The 8,485-nt window shown below is 41.1% G+C and overlaps 1 long non-coding RNA gene across 14 annotated transcripts; it reads right to left on the bottom strand.

Annotated features, from left to right (window-relative positions):
- Nucleotides 1-360: 360 nt before the first annotated feature.
- On the bottom strand, nt 361-6,285 carry LOC119354420. 14 transcript variants are annotated; one of them, XR_005170909.1, is made up of 10 exons: nt 5,514-6,283; nt 5,339-5,401; nt 4,680-4,939; nt 4,111-4,602; nt 3,856-3,909; nt 3,706-3,770; nt 2,566-3,047; nt 2,350-2,468; nt 1,890-2,008; nt 361-704 (listed from the first exon to the last, which is right to left on the bottom strand). It is a non-coding gene; the product is annotated as an uncharacterized LOC119354420 (long non-coding RNA). The 14 variants fall into 14 exon arrangements; XR_005170902.1 differs by having other exon boundaries at nt 2,566-3,770; nt 5,514-6,285; XR_005170903.1 differs by having other exon boundaries at nt 2,566-2,706; nt 2,786-4,602; nt 5,514-6,285.
- Nucleotides 6,286-8,485: the final 2,200 nt, after the last annotated feature.

Raw genomic sequence — 8,485 nt, 5'->3', positions numbered from 1 at the left:
TAGCTAACACTTTATTTGCAATCAACCACTCTCTTCCCATAACATCCTTTCTTCCTGTCATTGTAGCCCAATTGTTGAGCTCCCTCCATAGTCACACATTTCCTCACACCGCCAACCCATCAACCACGTTGGGGGACACCCGAAGACAACCGTCCTTATTGTCGCCCTCTCGCTAGGAGGGACAAAGAGTGAGGCATAAACATACACATATGTAAGTTCATTCATTATTTCATTAATTGATTACTTAATATGATGTCTTGTATCCTCTACATGGACAAAAAATACAACAAAAATATTATCTTCATTCTACAGAATGAAATTGAAAACTTGTGAACAACATCACAAATAAGTGTTGAAAAGTAAGAAAACATGAGGATCCTTAAATTGGTGATATGATTTACATGATATTAACTCCTTCCATATACATAGGTCCCCTATCAAAATACTGACAAAAAAGAGAAGTAATGCCCGTCTCATGGGCCTCGCATACTTGGACAGACGATGTAAATGAAATCCATATATTAGCTAAATTATAAGGTGCTTCCAATCAAAACAATACATTTATAAGGGAAGGGGCTACTACAACTTCTACAGTCCTGAGCCACCACGCTGCTAACACACTCATTCTCCAGTGTATGCAAGTCATCTCTTCCTCTCCCCATCACAAGTGACACGTTCAAACTCCAAAGTTGATGGATTGGATCCTTCAATGTGAAGACATCAAATTTTGAGCTCGAAGGTGCAACCTTGCATCCTTCACATGATGTAGTATATTGGCCAAGGTAGCATACTATCAAATTTAGATCCGATTATATTTTTATAGCTCTCATAACATAGAGATTGACAAGATATGATGATTATCACTTGAGAATATATACCAGCAACAAAAACATCCACAAAATATAAACACATATCACTTTTAAAAAGGTAAAACTTTGAGACACAGCAAAACACTATATGCTTAAATGTAAAAAATGACAAAAGGAGAATAGGAATAAATATGAAGACGTGGAGTATTTGAACCCGAGCTCACATGCTCCTTGATGAACAGTAAAATCTGAAAACACGGTAAAAATATAAAAAAATTAATTTTTTATAAAAAATTATGTAAGTTTTAACTTCTTGCAAATGCTTTTGATGAAATGACATTCGTGTAGGTGTGGGCAAAAAAATCGACGCTCCAAAAGATTTGTTCTCGGAAACATTTTGGAGCATTGATTTTTTTTCTTTTTGTCCATACCTCCACCAATGTTATTTCATCACCAAAATTTGCAGGAAGTTAAAACTTTCATCGATGTTTAAATCCAGATTTTTTTTTGAATTCTTTAACTAATTTTTTGGATTTTACTGTTCATCAGGGAGATTGTGAACTCGGGATCAAAAGAGCACTTTCGTAAATATGAGTGGAATTAAATAGAGGTAAGAGCTAATAGCTTATGTACATCTGGAGAAGCCAATATTGTAAGTTTAGTGCAAGGAAGTTTCTGCGGAAAATGAAGTTATTTAGTAAAAATGATATCTTTTTACGTCGTGTCATCCAACCCCCTAACACTCATTATCATGGCTCATCCATATCTTTCGGTTTCAACAGAATAAAGTTACCGCTAATTAGAAGCTCGCCATCTTCCCTGAACATTGCATTGTAATTTCTAGATTGAAATACCTATGAGTTTTCCATTTCTTATGATAAATGTAAATTATTAATACTGAATGATAATTTTGTTCATAATTCTGCATTACGTTTCTAAACCAGAATTTTGCATACATACACAAAATAGTTATGTAAATTTTGTCAAGTGGCAAAACATGGTAAATATGGAAGATGGTAGAACCTGAAGTACATGATTAGAGATAATTCAAGTGCTGAACTGATAGGAAGCAAAACTCACCGGTGGTCTAAGACTTCTCGTCACCAGGCACATCTCCTCTTCGCGTGAACGGCCTTCGGCGTTGCCAAAGCAATAACCTCCAACTCATTGGCATCAAGCTCAACCACCTTGCCCATAACCTTCCCATGGTGTGGTACGAGTACGAATCAGTAGCGGAGCCATAAAATATCTATAAGGGAGGCCAAGTTCTACTAAAACAGGTTGGGGACGGCCAAAGTGTTGAAAAATAGATTTTTAGCAGCAAATTAGTACTAATTTTGCCACTGTTCATAGCAAATTACATGCAAAATCATGGTGTTAGGGGGGGCCAGGGCCCCTGCTGGTCCCCCTGTCTCCGCCACTGGGTACGACCTAGTGAGACCAGCTTAGGACTTTGTACAACTAAAATCATTAAGTGGACAGTTGATCAAGCACAAACATAGACATGGAGAGAGAAGAATAAAAATTCTAATATATTCACCTCATTGTACCAATCATCGTCTTTGTATTGTCCGCAATGAACATTTGTTTCACCGGGAAGTGGACCCCCAAATCTATTGGCTTGTCTGTCATGAACCCTCGCCACAGATGGATTGCAAGCTATAAATTTAAATTTTCAGAAAGGAAATGTCATGAGACCATTGCCCATCAGATATTCATTGGACCACAGTGAACACATGAGAAACATCAAACTCACAATGGACTTGTGTGGTTGGTCCATGCATCCGTGGTGGGCTGCTTCTTGGGTCCTCTGATGATAACATTCCCAAACAACTCATCTGCGTCCTCCGGCATGGTTGACCACATGCCCCTCTCGAGGTCCAGTATTAAGGTTGGCCTTCGGGTTATGGGTACAAAAATCTATATTAATTGTTAAAAATGCAAAGAAATCATAAATATGATTCATGCATAGACACCTTGCTGGAGAGGACAATCTGACAGAGATGGAAAAGAGGTGTGAAGGAGGGATTCTCCTGGCCGTCATTTTCATCGCCAAGGGTGCTAGTATAGGGAGGATATGGAGGAGGTACTCGTGCTCACCGCAGGTGACCATCCCCGACCGGCCATGAATCATCTCCTCGCAGTGTGATGGAACTTACCATCCCCAACCGGCCATGAATCGTCCTCGCAGGTGATCATCCGCGACCAGCCATGGATCATCCTCGTAGTGCGATGGAACTAACCATATACAAATGAATTGAAGTAGCTAAAAAATAAAACTAAAGATATTTTTAAAATAAATAATAATAAGTAAGAAGAATGGTGTCAAGGGAGGGAGGCTGGATCTAACGGAGGACTGATCATTATGTATATACTTTGGCTGTGTTAAACAGTAGAAATGTTTAAATGTGTGCAGCGGAGGACTGATCATTATGTATATACTTTGGTTGTGTTAAACAGTAGAAATGTTTAAATGTTTGACCAATTTTTGCCGTGTTAAACAGTACATAAATATGACGTATGAGCATGTGCGGCGGACTGCTCACTATGTATATATTTTGGCTGTTCAACATTGAGAAGATGACACTGATCCAAAATAATTATATCAATTTAGCATCATTTGTTCAGATGATGCGGAAATATTGTGAGTATAGATATAAGGCAAATATGACATATAGTACACTAAATGACGCCTTGAATTTCATAAAAGTCTGTTGGCCAACTAATCAACAACGAAATTCTAAAATCAACCAAGAATTCTACCCTGCACGCAAATCTTCAATTGACCAAATGATATATATCAAGATGATAATAATGTACCATGATGCAAAAAAAGATGGAACCAATATGCTACAGGAAGTTACTGAAACAACAAAGCAAACATGAATTATATCACCTAGAGTGGTCATCAATAGTGGCAACAGCTTTTCCTTCAGTGCACTTGGTAATATAGCTGGCAATCTAGACACTCCATGATTAGTTTCCAAATCCATAATTTCAATGAGAGAAAACAAGAATGGAAGCTACAAAATGTATCCATATCTACCTATGGGCAGGCTCACGGGTACTGCAGATTGTGTCAAAAAATCGTACTCTCTCCCTGTATTAATTAGTATGTTATTTCTATAAGCAAATTAGGCAGCGGCAGTGCCTCAATAAGAATAATTATGCCACTCAAAAATAATAAGAAGAATCACTATACAGGACACAATGGCATACATGGCAACATGAAAATCACGGCTCACAAGATTGAGAGATATACATACCAAGAAAAAGACAAAGAAAAGCTGAAGAACCGCACCTGCATTAGTGCATGGTCCCGAGCACGACACAGATAGACGAATGCCCTTGAGGTCGGTGCAGAGCGAGAATCCTACCAGGCTAGAGGCATGCTCCAAATCAGGGATACATGCGTGCATACTGACACCTCCACAAGCTTGTCCGTGCAACCGCAGCTTCATTCGCTCTCGCAACTGCTCGGGTCGACGCAGGTAGGAACATAGTACCACTTGCAACTCTAAGAGCATATCAGATCAATAGTTAGTTTCATCTTATCGCAAAATTCTAAACTAATAAGTGCCTACACATCTCTCCATCTCCATAAACAGATCACATCATAGGAACATATCATCTAGTATGAAACTTCAGACAGGGAAATAGATTGAAATTAAATTCCAATCTGGGTGGCTGCCGCCTCTGAGATATCCACCCTTACAAACGACCAATCCTCTGATTTTTGTTGTTGCAAACTGCACTAAAGAGCTTTTTGAATCACGTGGTCGATCAAAAGGCCCTGGAAAAAATCCCAAACAATATCAATAGATTGATGTGCAGACGTGAACATAGTTGAAGGGGCGGGGGAAGACGAACCAGCGGTAGTCTTCTCTTTTTGATCATTTGCGTAGCCACCTTCTTGACCTCATCTTCTGTGAGCATCCCATCAATGTTCATGTTCCACCTGTTAATGTGAGACACCCAAAGGAAAATTTTCATCAGTATGTTAGATTGACTTAAACTGAACATAGCTTAGTCCAAGATGTGATCAGTAATCTCCGGCTCAATGTTCCTCTGCCTCGACATATCCCGAACAACTTGTCAGCAAACTCCTTGGAGTTCTCCATGCCTTGGATCTGAGAAGCATGCCCATTACATTAGAAAGTTTAACAATTAAATGGCACTGCAAAAGTAATTAGAAAGTCTAACACATTTGCACAATTATTGTATCATGAAACCTGTAAAAACTCAGTTACTGGACGAGCATACAAACTGAAAATCCTACTGTTTTATACAATCTTCACATTCCATTCATCAAGCAGATAGTAGCAATCATTCTAATAAATGAAATCAAAACTTGGAGACTCCCAATTACGAAAAGCACAAGTGTTGAACAAAATGAGATGGAACATACATGGCGTAATTTGTTCTGCCCAATTCACCCAAAGTAACCGTCCGGTGATACAATCAGTTGTAGCAGTTAAGCAGCTAACAGATCTATTTAATTAACTGCAAAGAGGAGAGAGCATTCGAACCAGCGGTAGTCTTCTCTTTGTGATCATTTGCGTAGCTACCAGCTAACAGATCTATTTAATTAACTGCAAAGAGGAGGATCGGTATCTATCATGCACTGCGATTGACCCAGAAATACTTGGAGATGGTGCAGCCTTATGGCTGATGCATCTATTCACATAAACAGAGAATACTCACCGTGTGCCCCGGATGAACATCAACATGTCCTCGCCGGCTACCACCCGCACGCACCTGACCGCTGCCTGTGCCATGCTCACGCCCACCATTGTCGTGAGCATCGACCACGCGCCCTGCTGCGAGCGGCCTTGCGCTGTCTCCTGCCGTGCCCTCTGGTAGGCCCACAACCCGTCGGTCGCCGTCACCATCGGATATACGTGTGGAGCACCAGCAAGGACGAGGACGGGACTGCAAGAGGAAGAGGAGGCGTCATCGTCGGAGATAGAGGTGGCTAGGGTTAGCCACGGGGCCGCACATGGGGCCAGAACAGCAAGGCGGCTGCATATGTTGGAAATAGGAGATCTCATCGGAGTCGGTAGCGCCATGGGGGCACCAATCGACGGCGGAGGCGGCCGGTAGTGGATGCCGGCAGCGATGCACACACACAAAAGAGAGATATTGGGAAAAGGGAGAGAGGCCAGTGAACCAGAAATAGAGAGGGATGGCGATCTCAGAGGTCGATGGCGGCGATCTTGGACCTCGACCGCAACGCGATCACGCCCTGCCCTACCCTCGGGTTCCGCGAGGCGGCGGCGTCCCACGAGTAGGGCGCCTCGGAGGTCGGCAGAGGAGGAAGACGGTGCAGCGGCGGCTCCTCCCGGACCTCGGTGGCGGCGGCTCCCCTCGGATCTCGGCGATGGCGAAGGGCTGTCGCCGCTGGGGTGTCCTGAGGATTGACCTGGGAAACAGATCGAGGGGAGCCCCGTCGAACCTGCGTGCGATTCGTTTGTGGTTTTTTTTCGCTGGTTAATTTTCGTAGGTTTTTTTCGCTGGTTAATTTTCGTAGATTTTATTTGTTTCGCTTCGTGGATGGTTTTTCACTCATGGTGCGAGGGCGTGGGGGCGGGTGGGGGACTCGGCAGGAGTTTTTTTTGTTCTACTCGTCTCAGCGTTAGGTGGAAGTAGGTACAAAAAAATCATGATAGGTGGGACGAAAATAAACCCGGAACGGAGACTACCAACTAAGACATTAGGAGTAGAGATATGGTACGTCATTGGCGTACTCTGAAAAAAAATCTTCACAGCTGATGCCCCCTCTTTGCACAGATGTACTGCATGTATATTTAAGTAGAAAATGCTGACTTTTATTATATCACTAATTATGCAAGAAAATATGTTGGTCAGTACATGTCAAGCTGGACAATCCCATGCACAAATATTTCGCGTACATGTCAATGTCAAACTGGACGATCTCAGCACAAATATGAGTACATTTCAAAATGGACCATCACAAGCACAAGTATTGAAGCAACTTGAACATCCTAGGCAGAACTTCTTTTCGTACTTGTCAAACTGGAGCATCCCAGGCATACATATCAAGTTATACATGACATGATCATTTCTAGTCATCCCAAGCACAAATATTTGAGTCAGTGGACCATCCTAGGCACAAAATTCGTAGTGCATGCCAAACTGGAGCATCTCAGGCACACCATAGATATACATACATATCAAGTTTACACATAACATAACATGATAATTTTTAGTCCATGACCAACAAGACCGAGTATGAAGGTGATCACTCTTGAACACACATTGCTGTCAAAATTTGCATCAACTTTTGATTTCTTGACGTACATGAAAAAAGAGCTCTAGCTTCTACCTCCAGTTGTAGTGCTTCTTGCTGGGAAGGACCACACTGAAGCAAATACAAGTCAGTTTGAGCACAAGATCATGTAAGTGTCATACATTCATACTTCAAATATTTACTTGTGAGCTAATCGACGGAATATGCATCAACAATGCATTTGACTCGCAGGAACAAATCTCTGGTCCAGTTAATCATGAAACTGAGAGGTCACAACAGACAGGCGGCAGGTCAAATGATAATTTCTTTTAAGGCCGAGATGAACTGCTTGTAAGCTCTACTGTCTTCCAGATTAGTCACATCATTTATTATCAGAAATATCACTTGAGAATGACAAAACTATTCTTGGTGCAAATATTTGCAGTTTTGTTTCAATAAATGATAAATTCTTTTAAGGCTGAGATGAACTGTTTGTAAGCTCTACTATCTTTTATATTAGTCACATCATTTGTTTGAGATACAAGCGGACAAAATAAATAAAAAGGAGAATCACAACTCATTAGTCTTCACATATTCATCGTCGAGATTAGCACCTGGTGACACCTTTTTATGTGTAGAATGAGCACGATTTAGTTGGTTTACAATTCAGTAAGAATTCTGAAACAACTCTCGACCATGGTCACGTAGGATTCACAACAGATTACAAATACATCATGTTCATGTATGTGCCATCACATGCATAATGATGGGGAATAAGAACAATCCCCCATAGATCCAGCAGGAAGATACTTACCCATTGAATAATCTTTTATTCCCAAAAAGGATACTCCGGTCTTTTCATCTATATTCTAACAGGTATGAGGCGTCTCCAGAGGTACTGAAAATAACCAAATGCGTTTTTTCTTATTGCAACAACTAGAATGAGTCACTAATAATGCTATCTACAATTTCATATAGTGGTTCATGCTTCTAGAGCTCCAGCTTCTTATATGATGGAACACGAAAAAGGTCATCTGGTTGATTGTAGTGTTTCTCTAATTTCAGCCAAATTGATAGATCTAACCTAGAGCATGGCAAATCAGCATACCTGAAGACTCAAGCATGGCAAACCAGCATAAATTAAAATCATGTATTGTGGGATCTCTAGCTGGCACACAATGAGATAGATTAATTAGTACACCAGCCATCTCCTGCAATTAGTACAGAACGCACAACTAGCTGTTTTTAATTATTGGTTGTGAAATAAATTTAGTGTAGGAATTCTGACAGGCACACTAGAGAGTTGCATATTAGATAGAACACGAACATGGTGAGATTTGTAGCTAGCGGCCATTACATATACAAATTTGGAGGAGAGATATGGGGGAGGGGAGTGGGAGCAGTGTACCTTGCTGTTGAACTTGAG

Source organism: Triticum dicoccoides, chromosome 2A, assembly GCF_002162155.2.
Source record: "Triticum dicoccoides isolate Atlit2015 ecotype Zavitan chromosome 2A, WEW_v2.0, whole genome shotgun sequence".
Taxonomy (NCBI): Eukaryota; Viridiplantae; Streptophyta; class Magnoliopsida; order Poales; family Poaceae; genus Triticum; species Triticum dicoccoides.
This window is presented reverse-complemented; position numbering and strand designations above follow the sequence as displayed.